Below are 23,479 nucleotides of genomic sequence, written 5' to 3' on the forward strand. Positions count from 1 at the left end.
AGCTCCTGACAAAATTCATTGCAATTTCAGATCTAGAATTTTCACTTGCTCACCTTTCTTTCACGTTTGGTCTTGAACAAATCTCAGGGACAGAACCAGTAGTGTGTCACAGGAGGAGAGTTTTGAGGAGAAAACAACAAAAGATGGTTTCAAGTTCCTCAGAGAAAACACACTTAAAGCAAAAGTGTAAGCTATGTCCATGGAAAAGGAAAGTAGAATGAGGTCTCCACACAGAAGAACAGGAAGAGGAAATCACATTTGCATTATCAGTTCAAGGAAGACCATGAAAATTGCTGATCAGCTTCTCAGTGGGGAGGGGACACTGCTGACCAATGACAATGAGAAACTCAGAAGAGGACTTGCTTTTTTACTAAAAACAGGAAACATCTCAGGATCTCCTCTGGAGAGGGATGTCGTGGGTTCCGACAGAAACATTTCGTGCCAATGAACAAAAAAGGAAGAAGATGATTTTTGGCTGCACTGCCTAGTCCTAGTGTTGGACTTGATGATCCTTGTGGGTCACTTCCCACTCAGGATACTCAATGACCCCAGTGTTACTTGAGATGTTCACCCCACCTGCAGCTGTTGGTACAGAAAGATGCAGGACACTCCACAGACAATGGAGATGCTCAGATATGCTCTGGCATCCAAATGCCATTCTACATTCAAAAAATTCATTTGAGCCCTTGATATTCTCAGTACAAATTGGCCTGTGAGGTTAACCTTGGTGTCTGTTGGTTATAGGCTGTGAGAATTTGTAAAGAGTGGATGAACTACCAACAGACTGTGAGGGTCAAAAGCATTCTCAGTCCTGATAATGGCATACAGAGAGGACCTGGAGGAAATACAGACCTTTCAGCTTGGCTTAAATGCACAATAGATTTCTTGATTAAATAATCAGAACAGCCACGTGTAAGAATCTGGAAAATAAGGAGTCAAAGAAGAAAAAATACGTATGTGCCAAGAATTAAATCATGACAGAACCTGCCTAGTTTCCTTCCAAAACTAGACAGAAGTTCACACATCAGCAAAGAAGTTTTGGATTTCATACAGTTTAATTGGCACAACTATATTATAAATAAGAACAAGTGCAGTATAAACAGACTCATACATAGCAGGTGCAGATATAGTGAGACACCTGCACTTCACCCTAGTAGTGTTCATAAGTCAGGACTTTTATCAGTAGTTCTTGCCAATTTGAAAAAAATGCATTGGGTGTGGTCCCATCCTTCAGTGTTTAACTGTGAGATTTAATGAATTTTCAAGTGGTGTGAAGGCACTGCTGGGCCTCTTTGAGAGCTGTTATGATCCCATTATTGAGAGATCTCTCTACCAGAATTAAGGTGCAAATGAGACCACATGTTGAAGTCAATAGTACTGATTTTATTTAACAGTAAATTTTAGAGGTGGTATAGATAATTCAAAAGAAATTGAAAATGGGTGGAGGGAGAGAAAGATTGTGAGAAAGAGACAGATTAGGCAGATAGATATCACAGCCTGTGGATCCAGCAGCATCGTGTTGGTCCTTCTTCACCCTGGGCTTCTCGGGGATCCCGAGGTTGCTCAAAACTTTTCACAATTTATACATGTTAGCAAACATAGGAACTAATGCTTACTTGCTAAACAGTTCTATTGGTTAAATTATTCCCTCATTTCTAGCACTGATTAGCCCCATGCTCAGTCTTTCTCTCTTCCTGACTGAGTTTCTTTGAGTCAGTGGGAATCCCCTCCTGCTGGAATTACCTTTCACCTCCTCAGGGCTGATTTCAGCACAGTTGCCGAGTTGCTTCCCTTGTGGGTTCATTGTGCCCACTACCAGTGCTCCCCTAGGCCTGAGGTAGCACTGGGACAACAGCAGCACCTTTATCTTATTCCCAACAGGCGGCTTAATTTACTGTCCCAGTTCCAGGAATCCATGGAGGCAGATTCGTGGGGAAGGGGTGGGAAGGGGGAGAGTTCCCATGGCAGCAGGTTCCATCTGGCCATAGCTTGGGGTGATACCAGCAACACGTGCACACAGTTTTGCACAGTGGGAGCCCTTGCCTGGATGCACCACCCGGGATGTGCCAGGCCCAGAGCCAGCACCACCCTCCTGCTCCATTCTGCAAAGTCCTTCTGTGGCCTTAGCGGTGTTTGAGATGGGCAACTGTGATTTTTTAAAGTCCTTACAGAACAAGGTCAAATTTGCAGATGATCTTGACCTTTGAAATATGCAGGGTGTAGTTCAATATGAACACATGCAGGACGGGAAGAATTGACTGTACAAACACACCATATGGACCAAGGCCCCAGGGAGCAGCTATTCAGAAAAGGGGATGGGGATGTGGTGAGTCACAAGCTGGAGATGAGTCAACAATGTCCTGGTGTGTGAAAAAGCAAAAATGATCCTGGGCTTTGTGCAAAGCAGCGTGCAGCCTACAGAGGATGTGAGGCTGCAGACCCTGCTGAAGATATTGATTAGTATTTGTAATCATATAAGTGCTGGCTACCAGGTAGTAAGAGCAGCTCTTGCAGAGGATGTGATCACAGTTTGCCTAAGATAATGCCACGGAGATGAGGAGGATGTCACAGGGAGAACAGTCCTGCAAAACCAGGGTAAGGGAAACAAATTTATTAAACACAGGGTGTGCAGCACCCTTTGCCAGGAATGGAATGTGTACTTTTCTAAATTATACAAAATAACATGGGATTGTTTTTACTGGTGCATAATATTAGGTTATAAGATAAAAGGCTTTTCTGCACAAGCAGAGAGGACCCCAGGTGCACAAGGGCAATGGAGAGCCCCAGTACACGTCTTGGTCAGAGGCACAATCTGCACAACATGTGATGAACTGACCACAGCCCCATTCCCTGTCAGCTGTGCAGTGCAGGGGAGGAGGAAGAGAATTTGGAAGTGAATTTGAGCCTGTGGAGAAAGAAGGAGTTGGGAGGAAGGTGTTCTAAAATTTAGCTTTTATTTCTCATTATCCTACTCTGAATGGATTTGTAATAAATTAATTTCCCCAAGACAAATATGTTTTGCACATGATGGCATTTGGAGAGTGTTCCTCACTCCCTGCCCTTATCTTGGCCCTCAAACCTGTTGTTATATTTTCTCCCCCATCCAGCTGAGGAGGGCAGTGACAGAGAACCTTTGGTGGGCACCTGGAGTCCAGCCAGAGTCAACCCCCCAAACCCATAAACCATGGGTTTTTTGCACCAAACTACGCTTGTGGCCATACTGTGAAAAGTGAGACCATGGGTCAATGGACACAGAACACTGACAGCAGCTGACAACAGCCACAAGAGGACATCTTTCCTCATGCAGCCCTTGTAGGACCTCAGCTGGTGACTGCTTTGGGTAATTTAGGAAAGAAATAGGTCTAATGGGGGAAGGAAAAAGAATGCTGGGTTTTTAATTTCAGCACGAGCTGTTCTGGTGAGAACACTGCCTGTGAGAATAGTAAAGCCCATATTGCTCAGACATGTCTACAAGCAGGTTAGATCATCATCTGCCAGGGTGGCTTAGCTAAAGCTGATCTTGTCTTTGGTGAGTCAAAACATGCTAAAAAGTTGATAAGATTCCCAGTCACTGACAGACTGCAGTGAAGACAGACACCAATTCCCCGCAACAGCTTTCACAGAGAATGATGATACAAAAACAGTCATGTAAGGAGCCAGGGCAGGCTTGTCCTGATGGGAAACATGCCTAATTGCATCTGGTTTCAGACCTACGTGAGGCAGGCTGCCTTCCTTGCCAAAAGCATTTGAGAGCTGCAGTAAATTAAAGCAGAAGTATCCAAAGTTCAAACCACACAATCTAGAAAATCATATTTCATGTACACCAAGCACGTTGCAAAATCAATGACAACCATCTAAAGCAGGCAGGAGATCATTCTAAAACTCACAACTGCAATGGATTTATTGGCTCAAAACTACACTGATATGGAAATAATGTTTCATATTGCATAATGTAGTGTTTCAATTTCATTTCTGAAGAAATATATTATTTATCTCAAATCCTACATACAGTGGAACAAAATATGTGATAATAGACCTGGGCCAGCAAAAAATGTATATAAGTAAATTTGGCTTTTTGCCTAGGATTTGAGAGGACTGTCAGAAGATGAAGTAAATTCTAGGGCAGCCAATGCTAAACCCAACAAAGAGTGCAGAGTATTTCTTTAAGAGTATTTTACACATTTAAAAACCAGAGTATTTATTGCAGAGTATTTTACACATTTAGAAAAACAGACACTACTTCTGTCTCTTTTTTGTTTAGTACCAGCCTCATGTGAAGGTACAGATCCAGCTTTAGAAAGAAATGTAGCAAAATATCAACAGTGGAGTAGGCAACACAGACTGTTCTATACAGCCTGAGCTCATGATTTCCTTACAAGGTACTCGGGCTCTAATTTGTGGAAAGGACACTCTACTCTGTACAAAAACTAAAAGGTTGTAAAAGGTCAGACAGGCCATTAAAAGTTGTCAAGGAGTACCTGTGAAATTGTCTGTAGCATCCTGTCTGATATCAGACTCTGGAAAGGTCTCTGCAGCAGGGCCCAGGGATCTGCCCACCCCACACAGCAAAGCCTCACATGTTTGCTTTCCCATGTGACTTTCACAGAAAATGCCACGTCCAGGTGATGGGGATGCAGGTTTGAGTCCTCCCACCCTGGGCAGGGAACGGAATGGAGCTCTCCCAGACTCTGGACATGCTGTGGAAGAGGCAGTCAATGTCCAACACTGACTCAACAGAGATGAGGCAACATAGGTGCTGTCTCTGCAAGAAGACCAAGTGCTCTGAGCAACAAGGATAACATGGCATCAGCACTTCCACTTGCTTTGTTTGCATCCAGGCTGCCCCCAGTCAGCATGAAAAACATCCTTCATCTCCAGCAGAACTATTCCACCCCCCGAGAGAGAGCCTGCTCCCAGAGATGGTATTTTGTGCTATCTCTGTCTCCTGGCCATACAGATCTTAATGGATCTCAAACAAACTATTCTAAGAGAGTTTAATCACTGCAGGTAGGGAAAGAACTAGTAAGAAATAAACTTTTTTTAGCAATGCCTGGCAGTAAGTTAGGAGAAATCAAAGGTCCTCATCTCTGCTCAGCTTCCCAGCAGAGATGAACAGTGGAAATACCAAACAAGACACATAAATGGTAAAAAGCAAGATTTTTAAAGCATCAGTACAGTTTTAGTAATCCCAGGTATTATTAATAGCATCACTATGGGCATTTATTTTCCCCACACTGAAAGAAGAACTTTAGTCTCCTATTGATTGAAGCTAAAGTGCAGGACACACTGCCATTTACATGATTGATTCACATACCTTGAGGGAATCAAGTCATCTGTAAACCAAATTTTTTCTTCCTTTACAGGTCCCTGTTAGATAAATGTCTCTGTAAGCAAAATATCTTTAAATTAAGGGCAAGAGGTGAAATACATTGCTAGCAAAAGCAGGCAGGGCTTCAGTGACGTCCAAGTGGAAAATGTGACCTGATAAATGCATTTCCTCAAGTTGTGAGAAGGTAATTCAGTCTCAAGAAAAATAATCTTAAGATTGAGAAATTACATGAGTCCATGCAGAAGATACACTTGGAAGAAAGTGATATTCACATATTATATATATTAAAAATGCATTTTCCCCAAAAGAACAGGTTATTGAGAAAGCCCAATCCATTGTCTAATTCAAATAGCTGGGATGTACTGTGGTTTTCAGAAGGTGATAAACATTGCCCCTACTAAAACAACTGTCTTCACTCAGACATAAAATGAGAAGCTTGAATATCCCGGTCACTTCTTGAAAGGAAGGCTGGAAACCTGTTCAGAAAGTGCAGATAAATCACCTAAGGAATAAAGCCAGGAGGAGGAGAAAGCCCCAGGGGCCTCTGGTGTGTGCGCTCGTGATCGACATCTCCTAAAGTGTTCTCTTTGAAACCTTCATGTCAAAGTTTCTCCAGTCTCTTGACAAACAGTGTTTTTACTACATTCAGCTCAGCAGGGAAAGTGTGATAACTTAGAAGGATGAAATTCAAAAGCATTTCTGGTTCATTTGAAATAGCAGCAGCCATGACTAGGTAATAGAAAATAAAGTTCTTTTCATTGCTGTGAATCCCAATGATGCCATCTCAGGCAGGAGCGATAATGTTTGATTTTTCTTCCATGTTTGTCATGCAGGGACTGAGTGCCTTGAGGGAGGGAATGCAACAACGGCTCCCAGCATTCAGACAGCTATATATTTATTTATATGCTGAATAACAAGGCTAAGGAGTTGTGGATTTAATGCAAGGGGGCTTTCAACCTACAGCACTGAAAGTCATGAGCAAAGTAATTCAATAATGTAAAGTTTTGATCTGGTTTGTGTAAAAATCAAATTATGAAGTTCTCACTGAAGTGCAAGTGGGTGACCATTGTCCACCCCAAGAGTGGACAGCAGCCTGTCTGCTTCCAAGGCTGGCCTGTGCCTGTCCTACCACCAGTGGATCACGTCAAAGTGGTGAAGAATGGTGTCATGTTATAGAGACACCTCTTGCCAGCTGCACATGCAAACTGGTGTGAGCAAAAGATTGCTCATTATAGAATTCCCCTCCACACACACTTTTTAATGTATTATTGATGGCAGAGGTAAAGCAATTGAGGACTGCCCGGTACACAGTATCTTCCCAACAGGGTAAGTTGCAAGGAAATTATTATTATTGGAAGGCATTTGTACAAAACAAGGTAAACAAACCACTTCTTCATCTTCCTAGAGAGAAACAACTTTCACTTACTACACCACTACAAAGCACTCCTGTTAAATTTAGCTACAGAGATTAATTCTCTGCCTAGTCACACCAACATACTGGCCACTGGGCCAGGGGGTAGAAGTGGGTGAGGCAGCTTTTAGGAAACTACCCATATTTGCAAAGCCATGCTGGAAGGAGCCTGGTTATTTAGTTCAATTCCCTTCTTCCTAAGTAAGATTTATTTTCATGCATTCCTGTGCATTCATGTCTCAGCTGGATATTACAGTGCCAACATTTTGAAAGGAAAATTGCTTTCTGTTTCTTACAGTCTTTCATCCATAAAGCATCTCTTACAATCCAAAAATGCAACTCAGGTCTTCTCTGCTTTTCCAGATCTGTGGTCCTTATTGTCATGTCCAAGGGATCAGGAATTTCACTGGCATAAGGTAGGACTGAGAAAAGAAGGATGGCGTTTCTCTCTACCTTCTGCATGCTGAGGAGGACTCATTTAATTTTAAAATTATTTGGAAAAAAGCAAGGAGTATCTGAAAATTTAGTGCAATTAAGCCAAATTGAACAAATGAAAAAGTGTCAGGTTTTTCCTGTAGCTGGCTGCACTGTATGTTCATTTCTGCTTGTTTGTCACTCAGAATAAATCAAAGAAAGCTTTATTATCTACTACCAAGAATGGTTTATCATGTCTGTTTAAAGGCTGTAAAAAAGCTTCTGGAGAAGCATGAAGCTCTATGTTATAGGCAGCACTGCAGCAGCAAAAGGCACATTTCTGCAAACTTCTGGTAGGAGGTGAAGATTTTATTTTTCCTTTTAAAACATATCTGTACTTAACATTGTCAGAAGGCACCAGACGCTGCCATAACATAAATCCTGTGTTCATCTGTCCATAAAACAGCCCCCATGCCTGGGGACTGCTCCTCCTTGCCTTGCTTGCCCTCCCTGGTGGAAGGGCTTGCAGGCAGCATCTCCTCCTCACAGAGAGCCTGTGCTGGTGCAGGACTGTGTGTTTTGGCCACAATTACCCCCTGCAACGTTATAGGCTGGGGATGGTGTGGCTGGACAGTGCCCAGGCAGAAAGGGACCTGAAGCTACTGGTGACAACCGGCTGAACATGAGCCAGCAGTGAGCCCTGGTGGCCAAGGCCTGGATCCTGGCCTGGATCAGGAATGTTGTGGCCAGCAGGAGCAGGGAGGTCATTCTCCCCCTCTACTTGGCACTGGTGAGGCCACACCTGGAGTGCTGTGTCCAGTTCTGGCCCCTCAGTTTGGGAAGGATGTTGAGACACTTGAGCACATCCAGAGGAGGCAACGAGGCTGGTGAGGGGCTGGGAACACAAACCCTGTGAGGAACGACTGAGGGAGCTGGGGGTGTTTAGCCTGGAGAAAAGGAGACTCAGAGGTGACCTTGTCACTCTCTACAGCTCCCTGAAAGGTGGCTGTAGTCAGGTGGGGATTGGTCTCTTTCTCCAGGCAGCAACTGAGAGAACCAGAGGACACAGTCTCAAGCTGCATCAAGGGAAATATGGGTTGGATATTTGGAAAAAGGTTTTTCATGGAAAGAGTGATAAAGTACTGGAATGGTCTGCCCAGGGAGGTGGTGGAGTCGCCATCCCTGGATGTGTTTAAAAAAAGACTGGATGTGGCACTTGGTGCCATGGTTTAGTTGAGGTGTCAGGGAACAGGTTGGACTCGATGATCTTGAAGGTCTCTTCCAACCTGGTGATTCTGTGATCTCCCTCTGGGTGCCTCCCCCGTGAGATAGAGCACTGCCAGCTGCTCTTTGGTTAGCACAGGTATTTAGAGCACATTTTTTATATCACAGCCTTTTCTTACACTCCTGTGAAGATTATCCTCACTGCTCCTAAGGGAGGTTATCCGGAGCCCAGTAAAACAAGTCCTCAGAACGAGTGTTGAGTATGAACTTAATAACAAACCATCCCACCCAGGGATCCTCTGCAACCTCCAGTGGGGCTGCTGCTGCCATTTTCTGCCTTCTCCCACATGGTTACACCACAGATGAGCTCAGATGCCTGTCTGCAGCTGGATGGCACAGGAGTGAGGAGGAGATGGAATATGCAAAATATTTTGTAAACTGAGGGTTAGAGAGGACCAGGAGCAAACAAATGCTTGACAGAAAACCAACATGAACTGGAAGACAGACAAAGAGAACATCTCCCTTGAGGCATCCAAGCATGAAACAGTCACACCCCAAAAGGGTACCCACAGTGACCCAGAAATGGCAATTTTGGGAATGATGAATCAGACCGTCCATTTCCCCTGTGTTTCACTGGAAGCAGTTATAAATCATCTCCAGCATTACAAGTGCACCTCAGACACAAAGGAGGTGGAAAAGGGGCTAATTTTAACCCATTAAGAATTTCCAGGCTGCCAGACTAAAGCTGTGTGTTTTTGTGAGGGTGAAATACAAAGAAGGCACCTAAGAGTACTTGAGAAAATTAAAGGCTAGCACAAGCACATCACAAATTCAAAGAAATCCTGCAGCTGGGATTTAGAAGAGCACTGGTATAAAGTAATAGCTTATAAATCCTTGATTCCCTGAAAAATACTAATGCCAGTCATCTCAAGCTTTTTACTTATTGCCTGCCTACACAGCTGCCTTTCAGTTTGAGTATTTGAGGAGAAACTTCTCTGGACAACAAAGTGTGATTAAACTTTAAAATCCAATTCATGACACAATGTTCTGTACTTCTTAAAAAGAAAAAAATAGTATTCCACTTAAAATTTAACAACAGAGCAGACCCTTTCTTGCCAGTTTGCACGACATGAGAACCCTTTTTTTGGGGGGGGGGAAGAGAGAAATTACATAACTGGAAGGTCTGGCAGGGTGGGGAGAGAAAAACTTGGCTGTATTTAGGGTTTTTTAGAGGCTTTTATAAAGGGAGAAAGATCCAAAAACCTATTTTGGGGAAAATCTGTGCAGAGTCTGTTCAGAACCCAGGCTGTGCCACTCCAACCCTGCTCACTTATTAAAAAGAGGTGGAAGCAACCAGGCAAGAATGCTCCATCTTCTGATTAAAAAAAAAAAAAGAAAAGAAGAGTGGAAGGAATTGTTATCACTGTATTTGCAGCACAGCAGGCTGACGTTTTTCTTTTCTTTTTCTCCTAACTTACTCGTACAAGTGCTCCATTAATAATTCATGCTGCTTCTAAACGGCAGGGCAGCCCTGCTGCTTTGTCACATCTCACAATGGCTGAGTGACAACTGGCTCTGACTCCAGGCCACTATCTTTGACTATCTGCCGGGAGAGACACATCACTGTCCTTCCTTTGTCATTCAATCCCTGACACGGTGGTGACAAGTGCTGGCCTGGCCTGTCATTGCCTTCGCCCTCCCACAGCAGAATCTGCCACCTTTCAATGCAGGTCTGCACTCCTGAGCCCCAAAGGAGGAGATGTATGTTAATGCTGCTGCTGACTGCTGGTCTCTTCTGCTGGCTGTTTTTCCTCTGGATACAAATTTGGATTGACCATGCTTCAAAAAGCACAGAGTTTAAATGCTGCTCTGGGAACAGCACCCAGCTAAAGCCCACAGGATAATGGTGTCCCCAGGGTGCTAAGAGTGGGGCAAAAAAGGACTCTTTTTTTGGGAAAAATCTCAGGTAACAATGCCAGATTTTAGGGCAGACACTAAGGGATCACACATGGAAAGAATTATGTGTTTCCTCTCTGTGCCAAGGAGCTCTTGGGCCTGAGCTGGCAGTGCACAGTGTTACTCTTCCAGAGCCCTCCCAAAACGTGTGCAGGGCAGCGCAGGCAGGACACAGCACATCCCTTCCCACCGTGCTGAACAACACAAGCTGCTTCCAGAGGTTCCTGAAGAAAACAACTCTGCTCTCTTTTCCAGTCGCTTGGAAGTTGTGAGAAACAACTGCTCATTTTTTAAAATTTCTAAAGGTTTATTAAACTTTAACAAAAAACTCAAGAAAAGGACTAAATAAGGAAAAATTGCAGGGCTGGGAGCTCCCCATGTGACTAACAGCCACGTGCTCATCTTAAAAGAGGATGCTCCACCTTTTATACTTCTAGCTCCTCCTAAAGTCTTGTCAGTTGACTCCTTCCTTGCCATCCAGTGATGGAGATCACTTCCTTACACCTTGATTGGAGGTCAGGTTACCATAGTAACAAGCCAACCCTCCCCAATGCCTGACTACCAAGGCCATCCCATGATAACGATGCAGGGGCATATTACAGTAACATAACTATACATCTACAAAAACTTAACATACATATAACCTTCACCCCTTCACTGTGAGAGCCAACCATCTCATTACTCATCTATAACAGAAGTGGTGGGTGTGTTTTTGACAGGCACCAGAAAACCTCTCAGGGCTCCCTCTGACTCTGCCAGAGGCAGGGCAGCACACACCTGAGGTGCTCAGCCAAAATCTCTCTGTGCACTCAGTGTGCAGTACCCCTCACAGAGCAGCCAAGCACCTGTGTGAGTGGCTGATCCCAGGAAAGGGCCACGAGCCTTAAAGAGTTTCCTCATTTCCAGCTCTTTGATCTTCCCAGATGCAGGGAGGCAGACAAGTGCAGAACAAGGATTAAGTCGTAGGCAGAGCTGCCAAAGCCAGTCCTTTGTCTCCACCTCTGTGCCCTCGGAGGAGGCATTCCCAGCATTCAGCCATCACCCTCTGCAAAGGTTCACTACACACTGCTGTTACAAACACAGGGGAAAAAATATTACCCAAACATCCTTTTCTCCATGGGGATCTGAATGCTGCTTCATTTATCCTTCCCTGCTGCAGCACTGTTACCAATTACAGCCATTAAAGAACAGCTGGCACTCGCTCGAGTAGAGAGCTCTCTCCAAAGCCCACAGAAGCTGATGAAAAAAAAAAAAGATTTCCTTTCTTCCACTGGATTTTGGATCAGATTCAGAGAGACCTGACTGTTTAGAAAGCAGGGGGTTGTTATTTTTTTTCCCCATTCCTATCTTACTTCTCCATCTCATGTTTGTGACTAGGGACCATTTCTTTTTCCAATCTATACAGCCAGTGACAGCAGGTTGGGGCTGCTTGACCCCCTCCCCTCCATTTTTTAGAGGAGATTTTAATTAAAAAACTCCACAGCAGGGCTGAAACTACTAGAAACTAGAAAGGAGGAAAGAATGAGGCAGAACAGCAAACAGCAGCAGACTTTCAATGTTGTTTGCCCATGATGTTTTTTTGCATTTAAGTCTTTCTCGGCTGTTCCATGCATTGCTCAAAGCTCAGTTTGTCTTGCACACAGATTTTACTGAAAGGTAATAAGCAAGTCCTAGCTAGAGAGTCAATTAATATGTAATCTTTGACATTTTGTATCAGCAGCAGCTGCCAAATGAGTTTTTTTTCTTTATACAGAATGAAATATATTGCTTATGAGTGCTTGAAATTTTGATTTATGTTACATTTTTTCCATATTCACTTAGGATGCTCTCTTCCAGTCCCATGGTGGGGAAGTGCACTGAGTTTTGCCTCTGAAATTATCAACGAAACTCTTCTTAAGCTCAGTGAGTAACAAATTAATCCAGCAATTACTGTGTTGGGCAAAATTTTCTTTCCTTTCACTTTGTCCTTTTGGGGACAAATTTTCATTTTCACACCTTTACGGCTGTGACCAGTGAAGAGGCGGCGTGTTTGGATGGCCACAGCAGCTGCTGACACTGCCTTCCATTAAACTGCTCCCTCTCCTACTGTACAAACAGCTCAGCTGCTCCTGGAACAAGTCCTGAACGCACCCACGACAGTAACTTGATCTGAGATTACCTGGTGTTAGAATGCAAATCAGAAGTTCAGCTGCTGTTGCTTCATGAGACAAAAACCACCAGAGGAGTGTGAAAGGTTGGTCAGCAGAGGCCTGTCCTCACTTTCCTTTCCAAGTTGCCAAGACACCAGGCCTTTATTTGCAGTGCATTAACACCTGGAGCAGCTCTGGCAGAAAACGCGACAGGTGAGGTGCTTTATTGAACCATGCAGGAACCTCAGAATTCAACTTGCTGACTGGTTGGACAGGGACTGTAATTTGTCAGATAACTGTGAAAGAATCCAGCTGAGGTTTCAACGGTACAGCTACAGAAATATTTAATAATGGTAATTATATTACTATCACCACTCTGTAATTTCATAATGTGTAATAAAATGGTGCCTGTTAGTTTAAAATATGCAGGTAACTAAATGTAGCAGCTGCAATGAGCTCCATCTTGCTCACCTGTCTGTATCACTGTTGAATCCCCACCAGTCACAACATGTCTGAGATTCCACATCAGTTCAAAAAGCTGTAATTATCTGTCTTTGAAAGACTAACAAGTAAGCAGGATTATATAAAAGGATTAAGCACACACATAAAAATAACATACTAGAAACTGTAGGTGGACTAATCTCTGAATCACCTGAGAAAGCTGAAATTTCCCTCTTTTATAGAGCTGTATGTTTTCTACATTTTGTTTAGCTCTGTAGAATGATTGAAATAAACTGCCACCTGTGCCCAGCAGAAAGGCTACAAGAATATTGTCATCAGAGCTCCAGTTCTGGGCCACTTGCCTGAAACAGCCACAGCCCTGCAAGTGGCCCTGTCCATCTGAAGGTCATGCAGACATGGGTCAGTTTCACATCAAGGGATACCTTCACTGTTTTCTCTTAATACTTGTGGAAACCAGAACAGATAATAGCAACACTCAGAAAGAGTGATCATCATCACTGTGTTAATGACGGTCATGGAAGAAAGGCTCCAGCTCAATGAGCTCTGGCATGGAAATAAATTTTGCAAAAAAATAACAAAATAGGAATAAATGGGACAATCTGAAACCCAAATCCACTAGGAAGTGCTTCACTGCAGTGCTGTGTGGACGGTGTAGTCCCAAAGCAGAGTGGAGTTCAAGCCTGTAAGGAGAGATTTCTGCCACTTGAATGTGTTTGGTGCATCCCCAGCACGAAGGGGCTGTGCCCGCTGGACCTGCTGCCCTCCCACCAGCAGGATGGCTCCACCCCAGGTTCACTGCACAAGATGGTCAATTAAATCAAGCTGATGAAGCAGACAAATCCAGCCAAAGGACAAATTAAGCTGCACAGAATGTCTCGTTGCCAAGGCAGAAATGTAACACAAGGAACAGATGCAGAGGGGCTGCTGGACTCCCAGCAGCAGGAAATGCTACCAGGAATTAATGGCAATGTGGTCTCCATGCTGAAAGGAAAGCCATGCCACGGGATGCATGATCCAGCACTGAGGCTGATTGTCTTAGGCTGCAAATGCAAGATGTGGCTGGGGGTGTGTGCCCTTGCCATCTGTTAGAGGTGGGGCAGTTATCTTCTGCTAATTGAGCCACCTGCTAAAACCAGGCAGGGCAGTTTTCTTTATTTCTTCCAGGATCCATCCTCCCTCCTGGGAGATCTCTTCTGTTAATTGAGTCTCACTGCATGAATGATAAAATTACATCATCCCGTTGTGAAAAGCTCTGCCCAGGGGGAGGAGCCAAGTATTCCTACCTGGATATAATCTGAGATTTGGAACACTACAGCAGCCTTTTCCCGCTGTGTTCCCAGAAGAGCAGCTTTCTCCTCTGCTGGATTCTCAGAGGAAGACCAGGCCTATCTACACCACCACTGGACTTTCAGAGGAAAACTCCACCCTTCTCCAGGATCCCTGCTCCAACAGAACCACACCTGGGACTGCAGGAGGGCTGCAGCTGCCATTTCAATTGGATTCCTACCAACACCCCGACCCACAGGGTGTCAGGTTGTATTCTGATTCTGTGTTCTCTCAGTGTTGTTTTGTATTACTGTATTACTGAAAAATAAGAATTTTTATTTTTCCTAATAAAGAACTGTTATTCTTATTCCCATATCTTTGCCTGAGAGGCCCTTAATTTCAAAATTATAATAATTCGGAGGAAGGGGGTTTACATTTTTTATTTTAAGAGATGCTCCTGCCTTTCTTAGCAGAAACCTGCCTTTTCAAACCAAGACACTGATAAAAGCAAAAAAAAGAGAGAGAGATTATTCAAAGAATGGTCCAGCAGGTAACAGTTTACCGTCTTTTATGAAGAATGGATCAATACAAGAATGTTCCCAATGAGAGAAGAAATTAATTCCAGTCAGTGTTGGTGGTTTCAGAGCAGAAAGGTCACCAAGGGTCTGGAGCAGGAGCTGAACAGATTGAAGTTTGTATTGCACAGTGTTAGATGGAAATGCAGAATAATTACTTTTGCAAGCTTGCAAAGGATTAAACTGACTTAAATGGGATGAATCTAGCTGCAGCCCATTCCATCAGCTGTGTGACAGTAATTAATATGCAGATTAGAAAAAAAAAGCCCAAAACCCCGATATTTACTCTGCACTAAGGCAACATCCTTCTTTCAAAACTTCAGGGACATCTCTGGCCACAATAGTGGCCAGATGTCTTCCAATGCACAAAGATATTAATGTACAGATTAATTTTCCAGGCTTTTTTTTTTTTTTAATGCCAAACAACTTAATTTGGGACTATAAACTGAAGTTCTAGTTTCATGCTACAAGTTTAAAAAGTATGTAGGAAAACATTATTGAATTTATTTACAACCATACATGATAAGGTTCATAGAATCATAAATTGGTTTGGGTTTGGAAGTGACCTTAAAGATCATCCAGTTCCAATGCTCCTGCCATGGACAGGGACACCTTCCAGTATCCCAGGTTGCTCAGAGCCCCCATCCAGCCTGGCCCTGAACACATTCAGGGATGGGGCAGCCACAGCTTCTCTGGGCAGCCTGTGCCAGGGCCCACCCTCACAGGGAAGAATTTTTTCCTAACATCCAGTATAAACCCTCATCTTTCAGCTCAGGGTTATTCTCTCTTGTCCTATCACCCCATAATTTTTAAAAAGTCCCTCTCCAGCGTTCTTGTACCACCTTTAGGAACCTGAACATGCTATAAAGTCTCCACAGAGCCTTCTCTATTCCAGGCTGAACAGTCCCAATTCTCTGAGCCTGTTTTCATAGAAAAGGTGCTCTATCTCATTGATCATCTCTGTGGACTTGCTCCAACAAGTCCATGAATGACAAAGGATGGCAGGAATAACTCAGTAGGACTGTGACTCCATTTGCACTCAGCAGACAATTCTGTCATAGACGCCCTCACGAGTTTTGTGTAGCCAGATGTGAGAGAGAGCTGCAGCCAGGGAGAAATACTTCATTAGCAGCTGTGCATTTCTGCTAGGATCAGCCACATATTACAGGTGAAAGTTTTAAACTTGTAAAGGTTTTACAGCACCTGGATGTGCCTCTTTCTCTGGCCTGACTTCTTCAATGCTCCCCTCCTGCCTGCACCACCACAACCCCAAGGGCTCTTGGCTCAGACACCACGGCAGGCTGGCACCTTTGTGGGCCTGCCCAAAGAGCTGTTGCAATGCTTTGGTTTGTGCAAACCAGAGTTGACCTTTGGATGCTGTGGATTGGTGGCGCAGCTCTTCAGCAAGTCCTGAGCAATGTGCATCTGTTTTCCACAGTAGCTTCATCTCCTGTTCCAGATATTGCAAGAGCTCTCCAGCCACCATCGTGTCAGGAGTGCTCCCCACCCAGCTCCCATCTCCATCCACATCCAGCTGGATGCTCATTTAGTGGCATTGAACTCCCAGCCATTGGCAGAGGAGAATTAGTTCTGTTGTTTGTGTGCTGATGCCTTATAATGTCTACATATGCACAACTAAACTTGTTTTTAACCATGTATCTCTCAATCTCAAAACCTCCTGAGAAGTGGTATAATCCCATTGGTTCCCATTTCCATGACACATGCCCCTAAGCACACTCAATTACTGCGTGCATAATTGCCAGCTCACACAGGCTCAATCATTAGTTTCCAAATCAGGTATTTAACTAACCCTGCTAAATCACTGGGAGGGTGATTTAAACCAAATTCATACACGGTTGTGGTGTCAGGCTCAGTGAAATTGTTTGGGTTTGCAGTAAATCACACAGCATCCAAGACTTAGTGCCTTCTGTTTTACAGGTAGGATCTAGAACAAGCAAAATCCTCTAATACACAGAATCCTGTTACATTTCTGAGAATGGGGATAAGGAAAACTGCCTTGAACAGCAGTAGAAAACTGGACCAAACAAAGCATTCAGCATAACAAAGGAGCACCAAGGGATCTGAAAACAGAGTGAGAGAGGCAAGGCATTTTTCTGAACATAAGCACCAGGGAAAAAGCATGAAAGTCCAATTCAGATGGATCTGGGCTCAACTGGGAAATATGCAATTAAATGACAGTCTGGCTTCATGTTGAGCTGTGACATGGGACATCCTGACATCCAGCCTAGAAACTTTATTGGTGCCTCACAGTACTCAGTATCCTCAAATCTCTGTGAACTCACATAAGCATAAAGCACAGACTCTAACAGCTGGTGAACAAGGGTGTGGAAAGAGAGAAGAAAGTCAAAACCACAGTTTGTAGCCCAAGACAAAACACTTTCTCTGCTTTTAGGTGTGGCCAGGAGGAAACAAGACCCAGTTGCTTCCCTAAAGAAACTTATAAATATAGAATTTTGCTGATAAACACATTAATATTATTAATTCATGACAGACTTCTAGTTTGCAACACTACCAAATCAGACTTTTCAAGAATATCCTTTGTGCATGGCTTTGAAAGCTGTGTTTATGCTTGCCCTGGTGTCACACTGGTCCCTGCCAAAGCATCTACAAAGTCTCTCATTTGGGGCTGGACTTTAGTTATATGACAAGACAGCTAAAATCAGTGTATCTACAATTCAAAGCTGTTCCCATGCAGAATCCTATGCTGAAAATACCAAGAAAAATCATAACTGCTTGAAAAACAGCAAAAGTGAAATCATACTGCCATCACTCAGCCAATGTCTGTCCTTTTGTGCTTCTTCATCTGCCAAGGAAATATCAGTTTCTAGAATTTCTGAAACCTTTTTTTCAAGAGGAAAGAAAACGTGAAGCTACCCAGCTTCTCTTGGCCCTGTCACAGATTTACAGCTACCCCCTACTCTAATTCTCCATTTACACACATGAAAAAACCCTGTATTTTAAGAACTCATATCAGTCCCACCTACTTGGAGGTGAGAAGAGATTAAGACCTTCAGGGCAAGGATTTTTGTTGAGATTTTACAGTACCTACAACAACCACTGACTAAATTTTGAATTCTATTACATATGAATAGTAAAATAAAAAGGCCAGACATAGTGAAATATTTATTTTTTATAAATGCTTATCAGAACTTGTTACACTTGGCTTTCTTCTGTAACAGTTTTTAAGGTAATGATTAAAAAAGCCATACCAAATTAACCAACCAACCAAAAAACCAAAACACACCAAAACCACAAAAAAACAAAGCAAACCAATGAAAAACCCCACAAAAGCTTAAACCCTTAATAAGCTTTACTCATAGTGCATTCTCCATCCTCCTTAGTATAAAATACCATGGATTGGATTCCATGCTGAGTGCCTGTTTTAAGTAAGGCTACAGAAATATTAGGTTCACTCAACAGTAACAGCAACTTCACACAGAAGTCTAAAGTTTACTTTTTTTCCTCACTTCAGACAAAGCTATGGAGAGGCTCTGTAGTTAAGAGCACCACATGGAAAGCTGGAAGTTCTGGTGCAGCTTCAGGTGAAGTAAAATAAAAATATCATTAGACTAATCCCCAAAACGTGGAACATAATCATTGTGGCAGTCACTTTATTTTCTGCTAGGTTACATAGAAATTGGAATTTTCTGTCAGCTTGTTGGTTTGGTTATTCTTTTTAATTCTGACCCAGGAAAATTAAAGCATGAGAGTGGCTAAAGTACACCATCTACAGCTTTGTCCATGTTTTCAGTTTAAACACACCTTAAGAGGCAGAGAGAGGACTACAGCAGGCCACATTTCTAATGCAGATGAATTATGTTAGCAAAGACCTTTTGCCAGAAAAAAATAATCTACTCAGGCAAGTGGGAAAAGAATTTACTCTAAATAAATATATTCAAGTAATACAAAATTAAAACATAGAATCAGGATAGTCCCAGCATTAGCCATACCAGTGTAAGGAGTTTTATCCTGTCACTGTTGTGCTCTTTTCCAAAGCCATAAATCCCATACTGTTGGTACCAGTGAAGTCCCCAAAATGCTCATGACCAGCTGGCTCCTTGAGCTTGCCCAAGAGCTCTGGGAGCAGAAGGCTTGGATGAAACTCCCCAGCGTGCTTCAAGGGAAGTGTAAGGGATTAAGTTAATGCTCCAGTTCCCTTGGGGTGTATTAGGAAGCTCCTACATGACCTCTTGTTCTGGTTTGACCCTGGCTGGACACCAGGTGCCCCCCAAAGCTGTTCTGTCACTTCCCTTCCTAGCTGGACAGGGGAGAGAAAATATAACACAAGGGTCACTGAGCTGAAATAAAGGTAGGGAGAGATCATTCACCACTTACTGTTACAGGTAAAGCAGACTACACTTGGGGAAATTAATTGGATTAATTACTAAGGGTAGTGAGAAGTAAAACAAAACACCTTTGCCCTCATGTCTCCCTCCTTTCTGGGCTCCATGTCCTCCCCCTCAGAGCTCAGGGGGATGGGAACGGGGGATGAGGGGGGAATGGGGGCGGAGGTCAGTTCATCACACCTTGTTTTGTCTCTGCTGCTGCTTCCTTCTCCAGCTCAGCTCCAGCACAGGGTCCCTCCCATGGGAAAGTCCTCCATGGATTTCTCCAGCCCGGGTCCCACCCGTGGGCTGCAGCTCTGCACAAACTGCTCCAGCCTGGGCTCCTCTCTCCACAGGGACACAGCTCCTGCCAGGACCTCACTAGACAAGGGCTTCCCAAAGGATCACAGCCTCCTTTGGGCATCTCCCTGCTCTGGTGTGGGCTACAGGATCTGTGTGTCCCCGTGGGCCTCCCTGGGCTGCAGGGACACAGCTGCCTCCCCATGGGCTGCACCAGGGGAATCAGCTCTGGCACCTGCAGCACCTCCTCCCCCTCCTTCTTCACTGACCTTGGTGGCTGCAGAGAGGTTTCTCTTGCATATTCTCAGTCTGCCTGCAATTCCTTCTGCACAATAGGTTCCCCTTTATTAAATATATTATCCCAGAAAAACAATTCTCTCCCCCTCATTAAATATTTTATCCCAGAGGAGTTACAGCCATCACTGCTGGGCTCAGCCTTGGCCAGTGGCAGGTCTGTCTTGGAGCTGGCTGGCACTGGCTCTGTCAGATGTGGGGAGACGTTTCTGGCAGCTTCTCACAGAAGCCAAATTGTCACTACCAAAACCTGGCCAAGCAAAGCCAACACACCCATTCTGCTGGCAAAGCTTTGAGTCAGCGCTGGCAAATGGAGAGAGCAGCTCCTGAGGATGACACAGTCCTGGTGAACACTTCTAGGTTCAAAAGAAGACAATATTTCTCTAGCACTTCAGTATGTAATTTTTGTAGCATCACATGTTCTGACCTCACAAAAGAGCACAGCTATGCCATAAGAATTGTAAGTACTACAATTGGTAGTAAAAAGCTCTTGTGCTGTGGCACTTGAACTCAGGAGTTCAAGTCAACACCCAGCTCAGGGGAATGACCTGAACAGAAATGGAAAACATCTCTGAGTGAGCAGGACTACACTCTACATAGACAAGGCACGTGCAATCCATTTAAGGTTTGAAAATGCAACCTGAATAGCTAAACCCAAACTCTAAATAGAATGTCGCTGTCTAGACAAACTCTGTGGCAAGTGAAGGGTGGTTGTTTCTGCTGGAGAAACTGGCCTTTGACCAAGAGGTAAGAGGTATGCACAAAGCATAGAGATTTTCTGGTTTGGACCTTTTTATCATATCTTGGGTTTGAACTCTCTCATTCAATCACCATTAGATGAAAGGAATATTTGACTATCTGAACATGCATTTGAACAAGCTATCCATCCCTAAAATATTCTGTACTCTACTTTTAATACCCTGGGCCAATTCAGCTCCCAGAAAGTATTTTCACTCCAAATGGCAGCAGCAAAGTAAATGCTATAAAGGCTAATCAAAAAGGGGAACCATTTCCAGAGCAAAGTGTAAAAACATTGACTGGCTCTGTAATCCACTGTGATATTTTGTCCCTTATTTCACTGCTTGCCCATAAAGAATATTACCAATGTGAGCTCCTGTGGTCTCATTCCCATATATCTTTATGTGTTCCTGTAAAACACACTTGCAGCGTGTTTCATTTGGGTACACAACACAAAATGATCCCCTATTTTCCAGAAGACAACATTCCTTGAACTGAAGAAAAACCTGAAGCAAGGCTTGCTCTATAAATTCCCATTGTTTGTTTTGATTCCAAGACAGTGAAGACTTTTTGATCGCTTTCAATTTACCGAGGCTGATATTTATTTCCACTTTTCAGGAAAATTTGCAACATTTCAAAAACCAGGAAGAGCTCTGTGCAACATATTGACTGTGATTTCTCTCTTTATCCCCCTTTAGCAAACCAACCTGTAAAAATACTTTTATAGGGAATATAAAGGTCATTTATAGTGTTGTCAGAGACATTTATTTTGTTTTTCTGCTTTACTGGCAGCCACTACTCACTTCAAGCCTTGCACTGAACTTTTTATGAAGAATATGTGACCTAAGAATAAGGAAATGTAAGTGATGATTTTGCTCTTATTTAAGATCCCATCAAAGCCCATGCCATCAATTCCTTCAGAGTGAGCTCTGACAAGCATTCTTGTTAGGTGTGGTTCTGAATATAAAAAAGGTAGTTTGTCACTTTTTTTCTCTTTCGCTGTCATTAAATGCCCAGAAATCTGAGGTGTCAGAGGTCAGCTGCCCTGTTCTTCCCACCAGGCTCATTCCCAATGTCTGCTGTATTTTACTCAGTGCAAAAACAGAGCAACTCAAGATAAGCTTTAGGTATTACTTTCTAGGCTAGTAGATCTTCCCAACAGGATGTTAATTCCATTAATTGACCTAGTATTTATTTTCCTTGATGATTTTATTCCAAGGTTTTGTTTCACACTGAGCTCTGCTCCTTCCCCTCTGGTGAAATCCTTAAACATTGCTGATCAGGGTTACACAGGCACTTCACAGGATCTCAGAACGGGTCAGGCTGATAAACACCACGTTGGGTCACCTGGTCCAACCTCTCTGCTCCAGAAGGGTCATCCCAGAGCACAGGGCACGGAATTGGACCTGGTATCAGTCATAGACACAGCATTTTTGTCCATCAGTGTTTATCAAGAGAGAAACATGCCAGTTTCCTTGCTCTGCTTCAACCATTTTGAAGGTTGACGGGGTGGGGAACACAATGGACTTGAACAGGATATTTTGTTTGGCAGATATGAGAGATCTGTAATTTGCACTGTCCTTTGAAATGTGTGTTTTTAATCACTGTTTTCAAGCACTGTTTTAATCACTTAAAGCACAATACAGGCAAGCTGAGAACAGGAACTCATAAAAGACCACCTTAATCACTTACCTGGTGGAACTATAGCAGGAATGGAAATGATACTGCATATTTATGTCCTAATAGCAAGTCTGATCCTCAGGATGAGCCAAAATACATCTCTGTGACTGAGTGAACATGAAAGTATTCCCAGATTAAAGTTGCCCTCATTTCAAGGAAGAAAAAAGACAAATGGAGTAGTGCTGCTATTGATGGAAATAATGTCTGCTATGATGGGAAAGCTGGAAATGCAAATTGAGAAGCTGTCAAGCCATGTGCAGCACCACTCAGTAACCTCACTGTCATTGTATCACAAAAGGGAACAGAAATCTGCAGTTCACACAGAATCAGCATTACCTAAACAAGCCACACTTTTGTTAATGATGCCATCTGCAAATGAGCTCGTGTCACCCCCTGTTCAAACTTTCAGGTACAGCTCAAACGTACCTACAAATAGCAAAAATTGTGATCTGGTGTAAAGAAATCCGACCATCAACACAAACCCAAATATAACCATCCATAAACTATGACTTTGTGCACACCCATCTGTTTCACAAAGCTCTGCTCTGTGAGTGCTGATAGCAGTCATCCTTATTAACAGATCAAAAGAATTACAAAATAAAAAATGAACCTTATTTTTATTCAATACTAGTAGCAGAGTCCTCAACTGAGTCTCACTGCTCTTACATAAATACAACTCTAGGTGTAGGCAAGACAAGACAGGCTTGCAGTCTGCTAGGGCATAATATGGGTTGATAATTCTACCTCCATAAAATTTTAGGTGGGACTTAGGAAAGAAGTTCTCCCTGAGTGGTCAGTCTCAAACATTCAGTATGCTTTTGTCACAAGGGTTAGAATTTTACAAGGGCCAGAAAGGTAAAACTTCCTCACTGGGTCAATTTCCACATTTCCATTGACACTTCACTGAACCTTCTGTGATCAGACTCCTCCACAGGTGAAGAATTCAAGCAAAGTATCCTGATCCTGCAAGTCCTGATCATGCAAACACAGCTCCAAAAGATTCCCTCACACACCAGATTTTCTGCCCACTTGGATCTTAAATCATTTGAACAACTGAATATCTTGCAGTATGATTTTTGCTACATTCTTCCTTTCTCTACTGTGCCAAGAGGACTGCTCATTCTTGAGATGCAAGAGGTTTTCTCCTGTGTTTTGGGTTTGGCTTGGGTTTTTTTAAAATTTATAAAGCACATGTCCATGTTGTAAGCAAATTATTGGAATGTGAAATCATTTTCCTTTATTAATATTGAATGGTTGTAGTTCATATTCTATACAGCAGTGCTAAGATGCTGTGTGGACTAAGAAATTTATAACTTTAGAAGAATTAAAAATATTAATTGTTTTGAAACTCTGAA

Source organism: Pyrgilauda ruficollis, unplaced genomic scaffold (assembly GCF_017590135.1).
Source record: "Pyrgilauda ruficollis isolate IOZ18807 unplaced genomic scaffold, ASM1759013v1 scaffold48, whole genome shotgun sequence".
Taxonomy (NCBI): domain Eukaryota; kingdom Metazoa; phylum Chordata; class Aves; order Passeriformes; family Passeridae; genus Pyrgilauda; species Pyrgilauda ruficollis.